At 43.0% G+C, this 18,036-nt stretch overlaps 1 protein-coding gene across 14 annotated transcripts in view; it reads left to right on the forward strand.

Moving 5' to 3' along the window:
• Positions 1 to 18,036, forward strand: part of KLHL29 (kelch like family member 29) — a 389,115-nt gene that overhangs the window by 94,587 nt on the left and 276,492 nt on the right. The window contains exon 1 of one of the 14 annotated variants that reach the window (XM_068678732.1): positions 3,039 to 3,277. The exons of the other annotated variants lie outside the window; for them this stretch is intronic. The gene's annotated coding sequence lies outside the window, so the exon portion shown is untranslated. Of the gene's footprint in view, positions 1 to 3,038; positions 3,278 to 18,036 lie in introns of those variants that run through there. 14 annotated transcript variants of the gene reach the window in all.

Here is an 18,036-nt window from a genome sequence, read left to right on the forward strand (position 1 = left end):
AAGCACATTCCTGGCTGGTTTATTCCTCTTTGTGCCCTGCCAGGAGAGAGGGAGGTGTGTGGTGAATGCACGCCGAGCGTGTCTTCCTCCACCTGCCTTCCCAGCCTTGCTCCAGTCCCTGTGCTATCACAGGCTTCCCCCACTCTTATCCAATTGATTGTGGCTCCTTTAACCTGTCCAGGGCAAAATTACCCCCCCTGCCCCTGTAAAAAATACAACGAGAAACTCGCTTTTAACATCTTTCTGCTCAGCAGGGTGGTTTGCAGCGCAGCGCCTGTGGGCTGGTAGGGCCGCGCAGGTGTGGAGGCCGTGCGTGGCAGGCAGGGGGAAGGCAAGAACTTCTTAGGCTGGGTTTGCTTTTGAAGCCAAGGTATCCACTAACTACAGCTTCAGTGTTTTTGCCTAAGGTCATGCGAGAACACTTGGCAAGAGCAAAGAACTGAAGTGGGTCTCCCCAGATCCAGGTTACCACTCTAACCCCAGGACTGTTTTTCTTCCAGCACTTGAAAATGGTCTGAAGCTCCCGTGAGGTACTTTGTGAGAGCTTTTTAGGCAAAGATTTTGCTCTAAAAAAGCATGACTGTTTGCTTTGTAAGGGGAAGCTCTTGTTCCTGTTTCCTTTCTGATGTATCCCTTCTGTTCTTGGCTTGCTCACTTGATGATATCACTCCCCATGCATTGGGCAAAAGCTGTTTTCCCTCTATTCAAAGAGCCAGGAGGAGCAGCTGCTGCACTGACTCTAATCTCTTGTTCTTCCCACACTCCCATGGCATGCCAATGGGAGCTAGGACCAAGGAGGCGCGTGGAGAATGCAGATGAAAAAGTGAATTTGCTGTGTCATCCGTGAGTCTCGCAAGCCAAGAAGTGTTTTGCTGGTGTTTATTCAGGAGAAATCTGGAGTTTGTGCAGCATATCCTGGGAATTGCTGATAACTGCGTGTGGAGCACTCCCAGGCTTTTTGTCAACCACCTGCAGCAGAGGAGATGGAAGTCCTTGCTACCTGGTGACTTCCCAGTGCCACAGTATGGGCAATGAGCTCTTGGTACGCTCTACCTTCTGCCACGTAGGATGCCCATGTTGTAGGCAGCAATATGACAGCATCTTTTTGGTTGCCTGCACATGCTGGAAAAGCTGTCTCAGCAATTCATTTCCCATGCCTCCCTTACAGGCAGGTTCTTCAGTCAGGTCCTCTGCCCCTCCCGCATCTAGAGGACCATCTTCTGTGATTAGCTGCTGAACTGTGTGCACGGAGACACTTAAATGTGTCCCCCCTCTATACGTCCTTTTCCAATGATGGTATCTCTCTCGTTCTTTTTAAAAACAGAGTAATTGCTTCTGTGCTCTCCACAGCTTAGTCGTGCAGGTGCCTGGGTACATTATCCCATGCATACATCTAGTATTCACTCCAGCAGTCTTCCATAATTGACAATTAATTTGAGAATCTTTCTCCATGCTGTTCTTTCACCTTGAGTGCTGGGCGTACTGGATCTCTGCCACCTCATATTTCTTGGATAAAGTCACCGTGGCTTCTTGTCTTATAATGTCTGACTCTGAGCCAGTGCAACTTGTTGAAAAAAGCTGCTAAACACAGTATGCATTGCAGATTTGTTTGGAAAAGCAGAGTGGTTGTTGGAGAACAGTCTGTAAAACAAAGAGAAAGTCAAAAATCTTGATCTATCCAGAGAAATTTCAGAGGAAGGTATTTACCAAACAACACGATTAGTCAATGCCTTTGTCATAACCATTGCATTCTTCATTCTTTCATTGTATGAAGAGGGGATGACATAAATCATTTTTCTGGGATGCCTTATGTCCATCCCATTCAAATATATGAAATTCCACTCCAGTGGTGCTTTGATTTCTAACCTTTAAAAGTTATGAGCTGTGACAGAGAAAATTATAAACTCCCATTTGTTTTGTGTGCTTGTGTGGGAAAATTCTGTCTCAATCCAAGCGCCATGCAGCCTACAGTGCCTTAAACTGATTTATGGAGCCTTTTCCTTGATTTGCTTGCAGCTGGTATGTGTAAGTCCAAATTCAGTTAGCACACCTGCAGTAAATCAGCAATATATAAATGTTTCCTAACTTGGGAGAAAATCCATTAGTGGTTGAATTAAACCCTTTAAAGACTCTTATTTCCTGAGTGTTAGACTACTATAAGTTTTATGTGTGATTTTAACACATTCTGAAGTGTTAGGCTAACTACAAAGAGCCACTGAGTATGGAGGTGACAGTTGTTAATGTATTTTAAGAACAGTGAGCTTCTAATAAAAAAAAGGGCTCTGTCATGTAAATGTTGATGTATCAACTCTAATGAGAGGTTATAAAGCAGGAAGAAGTTGGTGACTAGGTACGTTTGGTTGGTTTGGTAGCCTAAGAGACTGTCTCTGCCTTTGTAATGCCATTTAGGTGGTAGTTTCAGTAGGGCAAAGGAAATGAGAAATGAGCCTGTATTTCTCAATAACTGCTCCTCTCCTTTATCTGCTCCTTCCCTTCTTCCCTTTGCAATCCGAGGGATTGGAGCCAGCACTGAGGGCTGCCCCAGCAGCCTCCCTCTGTTTCCCCAGCCGCAAGCAGTGAGGATGCTGCAGTCTGAATTACCGAGAGCTTGAACATGTCCCAGCTCAGCAGAAGGGCTTGGAGCCATGGTGGTGGTGGGGGCTGGCTTTTCACACCGCTAAATCGGGCCAGGCACTTGGTGCCCCATTAGATCTGCCATCTAAGCTGCTCGTTTGAGCATTTCCATTGCACTGAGATGAGCCAGAGCTTAAACAGTTCAAGCAGAGTAATTCTTTGGTAACCCGTGTAATTTTGCTGGCGTGCTGTTGGCCATAGGGATGCTGCTCGCATGAACCAGTAGGCAGTGGCAAAATTTGGAGGCCTGTCTTACAGTTTTGTCTTCCTTCTGCTCCTGTAATTCCCCTTCTCTCTCTCCTTCCCTCTTGCACCTCCCAAATACATTGCAGCCAGCGGATCTGAGCGGTATGGAGAAGTAAACAAGTTGCATCACTACACTAAATTGGTTTCTCTCCCCTTTCCTCCTCAAAAGCACAGAAGGGAATAGAAAAGGAAGATTAGTTGTGTCAGAGCTCCATCCTGGTGCCGCTACCGTGCCATGTATTGCTCAGAGCCGAGCATGTATACTTTGTCTGGGATAAATAACAGTGAAACTCTGTCTCAATTTTCTCTGCAGTTTCTCCCACTTGCATTCATTTTAAAATTTCATTTCTCACTCTCATTACTGTGAGGCCTGCCGTTCAGTGCCCAAGGGAGTCAGGTAAAACATTTTTATTTACTTTTGCTTTCGTCTGGTTCTACTTTTAACTTCCTCTCTTCTTCGAGTTTTTGTGTTTTGTTTTGTTCTGCAATGACTTTACGGGGGGTGGGGAGGGACTGACATTTATACCGTGTGTGAAAATCCTTCAAACATAAATCTATCTCCTTCAGTGTTAGATTTCTGGCTAATTCTTTCCCTATAAGGTCATCTTGTTTTGCGCTCGCTGTTTCTGCCACTGGTTATATCCTTGATCTCAAAAACATTTACACAGAGCGCAGAGCACTGGCAGTTAAGGAAATTTCTGAAATCTGGATTGGATTATTTAGAGTATTATTAGATAGTGGATTATGGATTATTAGGCAATTTATGGGCACTAGTCTAGCCACAATTTCGCAGTCCAAAGGCCTTGGCAGCCACTGTGATTTAAATATTTCCACCTTTTTTCTGTGTATTCATTCTCCCCGCAGCCAAAGCAGGCTGCCTTTTCGGTTGTGCTGATGCTGTAGTTTGAGGGGCATGCCATGAATCAGATTATCAAGTGGTATGGGCTAAAAATAATCCTTCAGCATAGGGAGGGAGGGAGAAGGCTTCTTCTACCTGCCTCAGTTCACCGCTTTGCAGGACAACCCCACGGATGGTTGCAGCAGCTCAACCCAAGGGACAACAGGGTGATGTGCAAGGCTGGCAACAAGACACGAGAGGTTGAGGAGAGGTAGGAACTCTGTAAACAGGCTTTCTGCCAGGAATTTTGGCTTTTAACTGGGCAGTTGGGTTCTGGTGCATCTCGCTGCAGTGTTTTTCAGGTGTTGTCACTACGCATTTCTACGGTGATTTCTGCTCTTGGCAGCTACTGCACCGAGTGCCTGCGCTCCTTGGGTGATGTGTTAATGGAAGCCCACCTCTGCTAGCAGCTGCCGTGGCTGTTAAGGCAGGGACACATCCTATTCAGTTGATCTGTGAGTAGTAACCTTTGCAGAAGGGCAGAGCAATAACGTATTAAACCACAGCCACTAAATCTGCAAGAACATCTCTGTCAAAACACCCAAATATAAAAGGCAAGGCAACGTAAAAGGCAACGTTAGCTTCCTCTTCTGGAGTGTTACTCAAAAGGGACATCAGCTAATCGAGAATTTACACAGTGACTTCCAAATCAGAGACTAAATTACTCCTGGGGTGAGGGCGGTGAGTAAGCGTTTCCCTACCAGCACGACAGATAAGTGAGGGCGAGTTTGCAGAAGTAGCTCAAGAGACCGAGGTGCTCTCTGACTCTGTAAGGGGAGAATGATGGGCCAGCCCGGTGTGGGTCAGCAGACCACTAGGCTGTCTGAACGCTCTTAAAGGGCAAAGTTCAATCAGCTTTCCCTCCAAAGAGCATTATCAGTATATAACACTAATCCTATGTAACGGTACTTGAGCCTGACACAGGTACCGTGAAGTAGATTTTGTTGACGAGTTTAGCAATGATATTAAGATGCTGTCAAAGTAGACAGGCCAAAGCACTTCCTTAAATCATCCTGCTCCTCTGACTCATGGCGTTGTATCTTTGCCCCAGGAGGTTACCAATAGTTAACATCCAATGAACTCTGTAATAATAAAATCACCGCCCAGTTATTTTTGATCCTGTTTTTTCATGTGGATCCTGATCCACTCCTTAGTGTTTGGTTTTAGCATTTGTGGGTTTTGATTTAGGGTTTTGTTTTGTTAGTTTTGTTTTTTTTTTGTTTTTGTTTTTTTGAGGTGTATTTTGGGTTTGGGATTGGGTTTCTTTGTTTTGTTTTTCTGGGGACCATTATCCCTTGAACCTGGAAGTGTTCAGCTGAGTGCTTGCATCCCTGTGCGCTGTGCCAGACTCAGTTGTAGGGGACGGCACAGCGCGTATTCAAATAGGACACGGCCAGACTGCAGCTCTTGCAGCCTCTGCAGTATCACTTTGTTTTAATTTTAAAGCACATGGTAGAGGCAGGAGGGATTTCATCTTAAAATATTCACAGATACTCCGATGCACAGTGGGGTTGCAGTGGAGATTTCCTTATCTTTCACTTTTGAAGGGAAGAAATGGAAAGAATTCTGCGGGTCACTCAAATCCTCGCTCAGAAAACAGCGGATTTATTGTGGCTGGAGACATCCTGCTGATTGGGTTTCTGGGAAGGAGAATGCCCAAAGTTCCTATTCATGCATGACAGACTTTTTTTCTGTTGTTTGTTTTCCCCTTTTTTTTTCCTTTTTTCCTGCCCTTTATATTGCATTACCATGCTTTTGCCCCCCACCCCTCCCCAGCTGAGCGTGTCCCTGCAGCCCTGCCTGCTGTGTTGCTTTTCCCCCGCTGTGCCACTCTTGTGTGCGGTGGCAGCAGCAAAGCAAAATCGACTGAAACGCTGATCTCCGAAGCACACTGGCACACAGTGCTTTAGAGATTAGGATTTTAGTGCATTATACTCGGCTGCTAGCAGAGCAGAGCGCTGTGACAGGGAAACACAATGCCGGAGCCAGGGGTTCTGACTCGGAGTTTTAGCCCTGCTCCCTGTGGGCAAAGCAACTCCTCGCTTCTCCTTCTGCAGAGCATTTTGGTGAGCATGGAGAGGCTCGGGTTTACTGAGCAGATGAAGAGGGATATCCAGGGGCAGGCTGAGAGCCTTTTCATCTAAATCACATATATTATTAAGACAAAAATTCTCACTAACAACAAGTAAAAAAGTTTTTATGGTAAGATTTTTGTGCCCTATTCTTGTATGCACATCCTCAGTCTTTCTTATCCTTTGCTATATTTAGCTTTTTTATTTTCCCAGAAGCTAAGGAAGATAGATCTTTGCTCTTGCTCCCTTAGACTTGCGGTCACAAGTTGCTGCCGTAGCAATTGTGCTCTGGATCCTTCTCTCTTTTTTGAGGTTCTTAGATGGTGCTGGCATTTTGCAAATGTACAGTAACTAAAATCAGGCTTGCCACTTGTCCAGCTTCCTGGCTGGGTCTGGCTGCACGCTTGCCAGTTGCCACCAGGGCTGCTGCCTGGTTAGTTAGTTCCTGCAGCCCGTTCTCCAAGGTGGACCACGGGATTTTTTTGTGCTTCAAAGAAGGCGATGCTAATTAGTGCCCTCATCTAGTGTCTGCCTTCAGTGATTTGGAAAGGATCATTACTTACTGACATGAAGTCATTTAAAAAACTTGGTAACCCCTAATATCTTTATCAAATATCAGATAATCACACATTTCTCGGTGTATAGTTTTTCCATTGGCTTAAGGCCACTTAGTTATATAAATATTAACACTTTCTACTACTGGGTTGAAATCACATTTAAAAGTGGCTCCTACTCTATATTCAGAAGGGAAGGAAATAATATCAGGTACCAGAATAAATTCTCTCTTCCGGAACAATGAAATATTTCTCCGGCACAGGCTGAGGTTTGTGCTGCATGCAGATGTCGGTGAGCATCTGTCTCTCCCTAGGTCTTGCTCCTAGGAGCAGTTGCTGCTCCTTTCCTCCTGCATCTCCCTTCTCCTCTTCCTCAGCACTGCACTTGGTTCCTCTTCCCTCTCCATTTTGGTGTAACTTTTTCCATGGGTGCCAGTTTCCCTCTCAGCTCTCTGCTGGTTTCCACTATATCATTTCTCCCCTGTTGTCTTCTGGTTTTACACTTTGGCCTTGACCTGACCTTCAAACCTGGATGAGTTCTCTCTCTTTCAAAACCAGCCACTTCCCAGACCTGGCCGCTCAGCATTGTTTTTTTCAGACCTTTCCTGCATTACTCATTTTCTGATCACCGTTTTATTCTGCATTGTAGGTTATTTCCTATATATTCTGTTACTTAAACAACCCTTGCATCTCCTGCTCTATTTTTCTCCTTTTTGCTTGGTATAACTTCAGCTTCACAGTCATCCCTGCCCTGGGCTTATCCCCTTTTCCTTTCCTACTACCCTCTTGCTGAAGCCACGAGGTATAAACTGGAGATACTGCACTGCTTTCCTGCTTTTCCAGGTCTTGGTAACTACTTTAAACAACACATTAACTTTCTCTTCTCACGTAGCCAACACTTCTAGCAATCTCTGTTAACCTCTCTCAGATCTGTGGTTGTCCCCACTTCACCGACAGCTCCAGAGAGGACTTTGCCCAGATGTATTTCATGCTCTGCTCTCTACCACCTTCTCCCATTTTTTTGTCCTTTTCTTTCTTTGCTCTTGAGTTTGCAGCCTTCCACTTACTGCCATCTTTCAGCCCATCTTCTTGCTGTGTTTCCCACATACAAGCATCCTCTGGTAGCTCTGTAGCACCCCACAAGTGGCCATTGCTATTTCTGTCCTCTCTTCTCTCTTAAACATGAGAAGTCGGCACTCGCCGTGCCGGGCTTGGGCACACCTCAGGGCATGGTGGGGAATAAAAAACAAGAGTCCTCGAGCTTGAGTCCTCCTTAGCATAAGCTGAAGCATGCACCTGGCTGTTGTATATGCAGACCAAGAGCTGCATATACATGGGCTGTTTAGTACCTATCTGTGTGGCTACAGAGAATTTGAGTTTCTCTCTAATGATTTAGAAGCCCATGAGCCCACCCTCGAGCTGTGGTCGCTGTCTGGTACCTGTGCGTGGTCCCCTCTTGTCCCCCTGGATTCTGGCTGTGAAAAACCTACTCCCCAATCATCTCACTGAGAAGATGCTGTAAGAGCAGCATGGGAGGGGAGGGGATGGAAGCAAGATGAGGGAGAGGAAAATATCAGAAGCATTAAAGTAGCAGAAAGGTCAAGAAAAGTAGGGATGAATTACAGCCTTTCAGCCATAGCCAAGAAAAGCACACGGGAGACTGGGATGGCTGTTTCTCCAGGGGTAGAACACAGGCCAGAGAGCTTCCAGCACAGGCTTTAGCTTGTAAAATAAATAAATAAATAAATAATAAAATTAATCTGCATGTGGCAGAACTGCAAATATAATAGAATTGTAAAATGGAAAATAAGTTGTTTTTTCCCTACAAACCTAAATGTTGTCTAGTGCAGGGCCATTGCTATCGGGGAAATTGTGATGCCAAGTCAGCTATATTTTAAGAGGAGCTAAATCACAACATGAAACATGCTAATGTTGGTTTTGTCTTGCATCACAGGGAGAGAATACATAAAGAGGGGCCCAAGTTTTCTTTTCCTTGTGCCTCTGTGAAGCTGTAAAGGTAAAATAATGGCATCAAGCTCCACACTCCATGGGGGGAGCATGAGCACTGAAGCCCCGGTAAAGGTAGTAGAATGTCATAAAGTGTATTCGAGTCACTGTGCAGCACATCTGTGTCTTCAGCAGGTCTGTATGACTGAAAATGTGTGTATACAATGCTTTCTGTGAGCAGCCTCGTGCCCTGCAGTGCTGGTCCTGGCCAGGGGCTTGTCATACGAGGGGAAGGAGAAAGGGAGGACTGTTAATTTAATTACTTCAGGTACATGTTCTCAAAAGGTAGCTGGCACAGTAGTTGGGCCAGGTAATGATTGCATATCACTGGCTCTGTTTCAGCCCTCGCTTCCCAAGAAGGGTTTTTAGGGTTGATGATGCCTTGGTAAGAGCTGAGCTGTGTTTGCTGCACACTGCTCGCTGCTGGGATGGCTGAGAAGCTGCTGCAGCCTCTGACCTTGGTCCAGCTCAGGAGCAGCTTAATGATACCAGGAAGATCTAGTGGCCTCAAATCCCGCGAGTCAGGGAATAATCTGCACTTTGACGCTGATTCTGCACCCGTTAGGTTGTGCTCCGGTGGGGAGCAGTCGCCATATGGCTGCTGCGCAGCTGCACACAGCCTTTAAGCTCTCTGCTATTTGCCTGTGCCCAGGGCATGATTTTGTAAGGCTCTTGCTGTGTGGGAATGAAGGAAGGAGGACTGGCCTGTATTGCACCAAGCCAGCAGGTCTGCCCCCTGCACCACCCCAGCTGTGAATGTGTAAAAGTGAGTTATTTGTGCCTGCTTACGTGGGCAGCACACAGTGTGAGTTCGTGGGCAGAGAGGACTTGAGTTTATGTCTCTAGGTATAAGATCTGGGAAGAGCAGGACAAAAACAAAACAAGAAAAAAATTCCTGCCCCCCAAAATGACTTGAATTAAGGTCTTGGAAAATGATGCCAGGCTTTTCCAGAAGCTGATGTCTGTAAAAGCAGAAGTCAGGACACGGCAGCTCCTTGCACCGTTGCGGAGTGATGCAGAGAGGTCAGAGCTGCCAGGGCACCCGTAGCACTGTGCTTTTGTGCCACTGCATTTTAAGGATTGATGCTGTCCACACGGGAAGAGCTGCGATTCGATGCAGGAGGCTGCTTCCAAAGGAAAGTCTCCTGTGACGGGATCAGGTGGTGCCAAACGGCTGGATCAGATTTCCCCAAGCTGAGGATCTGAGCCATGGTCAGACATACAGCGCTGCTTCTCACGGAGGCGGTGGTATAGCCACATAAAAGAAGCTTTTTCATGACTGATTTAAGATGGATAAATAACTATTTTCATTTATTTATTAGTTGTTTGTGTCATATATGCACACAGGCACACATACATACAAAAAAACCCACCTCTTCTGAGGAAATTACACCAGAGACAGTATTTTTCTTCTGCATCTGAAAACAAGCACTTTAAGCTGCAGGTTGTTTTTAGAAAACCCCCTGAGCATAAATGCCTGAGTAAGGCATCCCATACTTATTAAGCCACCATCTTTACATGCCTTAGCTGTGTGATGGCAGCCACTGATTTCTTGTTCACTCACGTATTTGTGTTTCAGGTGTGTTACGTTTTTGTTTTTTTTTTCAGTCATGAGAGGCTGAGTGAATGCTTCCAGAAGGGACTGCGTGTCGCTGCTGCTTGGGCCTTGCTGCAAGTGGCCTCGGTGGTTGATGAACACAAACCTATTAAGTAATGAAACGTGAGATTCCCTATCAGATAACATAGTGCTGCTAATTTGGGCGAGAGCGAGACGGTGAGGTCAGGAGCAGGGCTTATAAGGAGATTCCAGTGACTAAGCAGGGAGGTAACGTTCGGCACCGTCGGTGCTTTAATTCATGTACAAAATATACAGACAAAAACATTCACTTTTGTGACAGCTTTAAAAAATAAAAAATAAAAGGAACAACAAAATGAAAAATTGGTTACGAGAAAGGCTTCAAAAATAGCCTGGAGAGAGTCAAATGCAGGTGACATGGATGGGGTCAGATCTGCTCCTAGTGTCACTTCTCCCTTTGAAATTTTCTGAGAGTTGGGTGATTTTTATTTTTTTTTTTTAACTGTGTTTTTTTTTTAATGTTTCTGTGCAGACACTACATTACATTGGCATTGATTCACTGAGTTTATTTGTCAGCAATAAAATGAATGAAATTCTAGAGGTACAATTTCAACCAGCTGCTGTTGTTTACTAGTGAGACTACCAGTGACCCTTAGCATCTATAAATACTTCACTGTGAATTAAAAGCAGTGAACTCTCCAGTAGTTTTTCTCTTCCTCATGTTTCCCAGATATGTTTTTTCTTTTGCTTTGCCTTTTTCTTTTATTATTTTCACTGTTTCATCTCCACAGCTTCAGGAACAGCTAGACATTAAGAGGAAGATTTAATTTCTAGCGAGCGGTAGACTTGGTCATTTGTTAAAAGACTCGTCAAGTCATTAGACCGTGTGAAGATTTTTCTCCAGTCTGTGTGGTGCTGACTTTCAGTGATGGCCTTTTAAAGTGAAAATGTAGATTTAAAATATCTAAGCATTATTTTTAGCTCTCTAGTGTTCGTCATTCTTATTAAGGAGAAAGTTGTTTTGCAGTCATTAATTAGTTACAATTGAAACTTCCAAATAGCTTTAGGTAGTATTTCAGAAGCACTGCAGTTTCTAATCCCTTTCTTCATTTTTTTTTCTTTTTTTTTTCCATCTATTTTCACTGATTTTGGAGGTTTGACATGGACCAGTAGGTCTTTTTTTTCAATCACAGGACATGAAAAGGAACACTGCTGTTGCTCGAGACTAGCTCAGCGCTACCAGCCGCTACGAAAGGATTTACTTCTCTGCAGTCCAGCTCTCCCCCAGTAAAATTCACCCCGTCCCTCTGCATTTCAGCCTACAAGATTATTATTTCCCCTCGGACAAAAACTTGTACAGTATCACCAGCCCCATATCCGAATTTCTTCAGGCCTTATTAGCTTTTGTTAGAGGTTTCGGGTTGGTTTGATGTTCAGCTTTTCTGCCTGCTGCCGGGGTAGGCCGAGCGCACGTCTCCAAGCTCTTGCTTCAGGCAGGAAGGTTACAAATTTGACTTTCATGCTGCAGAGCACGCCTGGCCTTACACCTCAAGAAATTGGTGTGGATGCTGCCAATACCTCTGGCTTGAGCAAAATTTCTGACAAAAAGGCAGTTTCAGCACCATTCATAAAACCCAGCCTGACAGAGGTGGTTGTGTTGGGAGGGAGGCGAAGGGCTCGCTCCTCTCAGCAGGCCCTGCGAGCACTAGGCCGCCTCCTGCCTGTAAATTAGTTGTGCTTTCTGTAAGGTGTAGTTTATAGGTTTTCATAGGGTCAGAGTGAATGAGAGATGTCACTGCCTTGAGCTTGGGGCAGTTGGTGGCTCTTCCTTGCTACTGTATTTGGAGCAGAGAGAAAACCCATCTGAGGTGGGTGGGAGTTGTCCAGGAACATCTTGGGCTTTGCCTCAGCCGAGCCCAAACTGAACATTCTCATATATAAAAAAACAAACAAACAAACAAAAAAAAAAAAACAACTTTAAAATAAATATTTTCTGTTTTATTTTGGACAGTCACCAGTTCTGTCTCTAAGCCCAGTTATTTGCACAGCCCCAGCTGCTACAGGCTTTGAAATGAGCTCTTGAGGACAGGCAGCGCAGCATTTGTCCTGCCTCAGAACAACTTACAACACACTATGGGATCCACGGAGGCAACCAGATTTCGGGGTCTAGACAGCTTTTGATCCCATGTGGTGGAAATTTTTCTTCTCCAAACTGCATTTCTTATTTTCCAGTCGACTGTTGTTACGGTCTTTTCTCTGAACCTTCCTACAGGGAAATTTTTCCAGCTGCAGCTTTTCTTTCACTGGAGTGAGCATCTTTTGCTGTCTAGAAATAGCTTATTCGCGACAGGGTATCTGAAGTCATTTGAGGACTTACCCGTGCAGTCCGCTCTCCTGAGCAACACTTCATGAAATTGCTGAATTTAGAGAGATAATTTACAACTGTCCCCCTAATTCCATACATTAAAAAAATACAAAAGCTACTTCCAAAGTTGTCTTGATGAGAAATTCTCCTTAATTCTGCCACTTGTGTCCAAAACACAATGAGAAGCATTTTCTTTCTAAGAAGATCTTGCAGCAAGGACAAAGCAACATTAGTCTCCAGAAACTTTTGCAGAGAAGCTTATTACTGTTTGCTAGTGTTTTAAAATAGGAAATTAATTCTAAGCTATTTTGCCTAAATGGCTGAGCTTTGTCTTTTTACCTGCAATTAAAAAAAAATCAACATTTGTTGAAGGGAAAGAAGATAATTATATAGTAAAATTGTTGCTATTCTCTTCTTTTAAAGACAAAGAAAAATTCAGCAGAGCAGATGTGAATCTACAGACCTGTAGTATTTAAGAATAATTGCTGTACCCAGTATAAGCTACTATTTTTTTCTCTGTAATTTCAGCATAGTTTTTCTTGTGCATTTCCAGGGCGGCAGGGCTTTTTTCGTAGGCTAGCCCATGTTTCCTGTGCTCGATTAATCCTTTTTTTGGAAGCGGCATGCTTTTATTCCTTGTGTTGTTATCGCAGCAGGAGGAAGGGGAAATGTGTGATGATTGAAGAATTTTAACGTTTATGTATGCCACACATGAAGTTAGGGATCCCATGAGATTTGTTTGTGTTCTTGTATATGTGTGAATGAACATCTGTGGAATGACAGCCTAACAACTTCCTTCTGACATTATAAAGGGGCCATAATGGTACTATATTTTTTTTAAGTTGGCTTTTTTTTTTTTTTTTTGCATGTTAACTCTTTCATTTCCCTGCTGGTTTCAAGCCTTGTGCACTCCGTCCATCAATAAGAGGGCTGCATTGCCTGTGATTCGATTAGACCTCAAAACTGAAATTAATAATGCCAGAATACTAAGCCTTGATCTTCAGGTAATGAGGGTCTAAATGTGAGCTCCTTCCCTATTATTTCCTGTATTATCTTTCTTGTTTAAGTTTGTTGTTTTTTTCCTTCCTCATCTACTCTCCTCCTCCCTGTTCTGAGTCCTGTTCTGCAGGAACCAGCAGCAGCTGGTCTAATTGTCAATTAGATCTCAACAACCTGAAGATGCAGAGGTGAATGCATCTTGCTCCTTTGTGTCTAATAAGGTAGAAGTAAATTTAAGAGAGCGCAGAGATGTTGAAAATCTGTGTGAAGTTTCAGGGCTTAATGCCAGGAATGCTGGGCTTGCAGGTCGCTATGCCCAGGCACTGCTGGTAGGTCTCATTCCTGCAGTTTTGCAGGTTTCTACATTAACTTCCCAATAGAAATAACAAAGACACAAAGAAAACCACCCAACCCAATAACAACAAAACGCCTCACAATCTATTTTTGAGGGCCTGATCCAAATCCCAAAGCACAAACCTAATCAACTTCGTAATGATTAGAAAGTCTAATGTACTTTCTTGGTAATCTCTGCCTCAAACCCTTAATTTCTGTCTGAGCTATAGCAGATCTTTTAGGACATTAACTTATCTGATTTACAAATTCTTAGTGATCAAAAATCCACGCCATCCTTATGTTTTTTTCCCAGTGGTTAATTACCACATGAAACCAAGCAGTGCTTAATGTGTATTAACCATTTCTATCTTGGTTTTAATTTCAGTTTTGTCTTGCTGTTGAATCTTCCTCCAACAGATTAAAGAGCTGTCTTTATAAGTGGTGATCAACTGCCCTGTTAACCTTCTTCTAGATAAGATAGATTGCGTTTCTTAAGTCTCTCATTTATAAGGCAAGTTTTCTGTGTATTCGTAGATTTTGCTTTGTGAATACTTTTTGATTTAATTTCCTGTTTTAAAACAGAGATGCAAGTACTGGCTTTACTAATTCTCTACGCTTTTCCTACTTCCAAAGGGCTGTATTCAACCTCATGACTGCAACATTTCACAAAAACCTAATTCTCAGTTGGTAATCTATGATAACCCCTTCTTAGCAGTGGTGTATTGATTTCCGTAACCCATTCTAAGGGAAGAAAGGGTAGCTTCAGTATTTGAATTTTCCCACCACGATAGCTCTATTTATTATTAATTCTCATAACCATAACCATATAAGCTCTTAAGATCTATTCGATAGAAAGTTGCTAGAAACTTTGAAAAACACGTAATAGCTTCCAAATAAATATTAGAATACCCAGAACTGTTACTTCTTAGATCAGCTCCTGCATGTGAGAAATAGATGTTTATGAATGTTTATGCTAAAAATCCTGCCATCGTTTTCTGCTTGGGGAATTGAGATTTGCTAACAAAGTTTTTAAATATGCAAAGCTGAAAATCTACATTTAAAAGCCCTCTTTATGCTAAGACACACACACAAAAAAAACAAAAGTTTTTACTAAGTAAATGTGTAACTTGAACCAAGAAAAATTTTCACAAACCGTGAAAATTGTGCACGTGGCAATCCTGCTCAGCAGCACGAGGCAGGCAGCTCTGAGCATCCTTTGAGGAGCGGCGTGGCCGTCCCCACAGCAGCACACAGACACTCCGCACGGCTCGGCAGGGCAGGCACCACGGAAACACCGCGTCTAATTGAATCTCTGTGGGGAACGAAGGTGGGCAGAATGTTATTAGCAGAACTGAAATTTGGCCAAGATACCTAGGGTTAGTGCTTCTGCTCCCGGGATAATTGCCATCAGCCTGAGCGCAGCGTTCAGGATCTGTGCTCTGTAGCTCATCCGAAAAGAGCCATAAAAACGGATTCAGCTGTAAGTACACAAGAGCAGCCACCTGAGATAAATAACTTCACTTTAATGGCGTCTATTTTTCTTTGTAAATGGCTTTAATATCTGCTGTGCTATATAAAGGCTTTCTGACGTTCATTATTAAAGTTGTATATAATGCTTTTTAACCAAATATGATCTGAGAAGTGAGATGCACAAGAACATGCAACCCACGGAGGGCTCCTGAGTCTCCAAGTCCCTGCTAAAACATCGAGCAGTGTCCTAAACTTCCGAACTCTTCGGTTTAATGCTGCCATTGCAAAGCTACTCCTCTCTTCTCCTGCCTCATGATTAGAAGCTCTTTTCTGATTTCTAACCCAATTCTATTCGGAGTAGATTTATACCACTATTTGTCAATGTTATTTTTCAGTATCTCTTGTAAACTACTGTTGGGCACCTCAATTCTAGATTATTTTCATCAGTCATGAAAGAAAATGTTGTTTTATGTATGGTAATCCTTACCAGATTTATGTCTGCAATGAATGTTTAAAATAGAGTCTGGTACACAAAATACTTGGTTTGTAATGAAAAATTTGAGTTTTCATTGGAGTGGAAGCCACTACAATTTCAAGTAATAGTTTTGCTATCATATCATGCTTGTTCTGGCTCCTCTAATCTCCGAAGGCTCGCGCTCAGAAGCCATGTATAATTCTGCTTTTTAAGGCTGAAAGTCTCCTTGCTGAAGTTCTTAGTTTTCAGATGTGACTTTGTGACTCTAAGGGAGGCAAATGAGCATTTCACGCTGAGCTTTATCATAAGACTTTACCCTTATTTTTTATTCAAAGGCAAACCTTTTTTTTTTTCTTAATATTATGAAGAGGTTTTTCACTGCTCTGTGAGTAAAAGCTGCCTTAACCAATCTTGTCTTGCTACCCAGCCCAGGTTGTAACCTTACCACTTCTAACCTGAAATATGCAGAGCTGAGCTGGACCCCTGTAATAATATCTATTAATCAGTCCCTGCAGCAGCAGTAAAATAATCCATGTGTTCAGATTTAACTCTGGGAATATGTGCATCAGAGTATCAAGAGTATGAGATCGATAGTCATCTCTTCTATAATTAACAAAAATGCTGACACCCCATATTTAAAGCTGAATTCAGCCTTGGAATTTGGTGACAGGTGAAGTTTCACTGTTTTTTTCCCCCACAATTCTGTTTTTTCTTTCCTCCTTTTGGTTGCAGAAGTTTTAGTATGCAGTTGCACTATTTAAGAATACTCCTGGTTTCAGCTGATCTCCTTAGCAAATAATTTTGTGTGCACTGCTTTGCTCTAGCAATTTCCATAGCCTCTCAGATGAAATACTAAACAGGATCACATAAGCTTTACCCCTCCCCGTAACATTTAGCCTGTCTATTTCATTATAGCAAAATATTGCATTTTACATGCCAAGCCTTAAAACCTTCTTTCTAAAAATGGTAACTGTATTTAATAACTAATTACTCTAATGATCCTACAGAAGTGCTTGAGACCTGTTTTAGTAGTGGTGTCAATTACAACCATCTGCACGATGAATAAAGGAACCGTGGCCCAGCTGTAGAGTTGAAACATGTTGGCATTTTCCTACGGGCGGCCATATGGTACTTAACGAAAGCGAATTGTTCACACTGCAAACAGCTCTGCTCCTGATGAATGATAACGTTTTGTTCTGGAAAATGGTTCCACAAACACGGAGAGTATTTTTAAATGCTGGAAGTGTATCTGTAAGTGACAGGCTATAAATGGGAAGGTCTTTGGAAGGAGGAGAGGGGGATGAGAAAGGAATTGTTTCTTTTGCCTAGGGGTGTTCTAGCACAGCCTTCCTGTCTCTTAATAGCACTATCTTTTTTGTGCATGCATAGCCCTGAATCTGTAAATTTTATTTATTTTGGTAAGGAAGAAGATAATTAGAAATGTAACTCTCATTTGCCATCAGCATGCCCGAGCTTGAAGCTGGTGTGAGCTTTAAAATAGCGAAGCTGAAGCTGTGAAGAATTAATAACTCCTTGCCTCGCATATGTGCTGACATTTTTTTTTACACTTGGAAAAGGAGCTCCAGAGTTGTAACTGCAGTAAGTATGTGAGCACACAGGTTGGAGACGGGTCCTGGCTTCCTGGCACTTAGCATTAGTCAGGGAGGAAGGGGCAGATAACAAATCAGCTGTGGATAATGTCTTCCACTGTATTTTATTAGAAACAGAAGATTTTTTTTTTCCCCACAGGAACGTCAAAGAGTGGCTCAATGAACTCATCATGAGATTGATAACTCTTTACCCCCAAGTCGTTAGCCCCAAATCAGAGCTGAATCAACAATAGGCTGTTGCCATTTCATGGCTGATAGGCAACCATTTGGGTAATGAGTTTGGTCTCAGTTCAGTTCCTAATATCTGTCTTAAAGAAATAACTGCTTCTAATGACCTGAATTGATCATTTTATTAATCTCTGAAATTGACTTTTTCCATATGGCTTATTGCTTTTGTACATAAGATGTGATTAGAAATCTTGCATCATTTGAATTCCTGTTTGCTTGATTAATAAATAACTAATTTGGGAATTTTTGTTTTATCCGGCATGTTCTCTGGAGATGGAGTAGGGTGATTATTTCTGAGGTGTTTTTTTGTGTGCAGATCTCAAGGAGTAGCAAAGCGTTCCTCCTGGTGAGGCACTTTCTGCCTTTTGCCAAGAGAGGACTCTTTTCATGTGCCAGCATTCATTGAATTTGCAGACACTGGAGCTGCTTAAAACCACTTGATAGATCTTGCAGTAGTTTTGCAGAAACAACATAGTAAAAAATCTCGCCAACCTGTGACATCCGAGTTCTCATTACCTGCGCACAGAGCTATTTGCAAATTCACAGCAGCAGTAGGGCTACAACTCCAG

This window comes from Anas acuta, chromosome 3, assembly GCF_963932015.1.
Source record: "Anas acuta chromosome 3, bAnaAcu1.1, whole genome shotgun sequence".
Classification (NCBI taxonomy): Eukaryota; Metazoa; Chordata; class Aves; order Anseriformes; family Anatidae; genus Anas; species Anas acuta.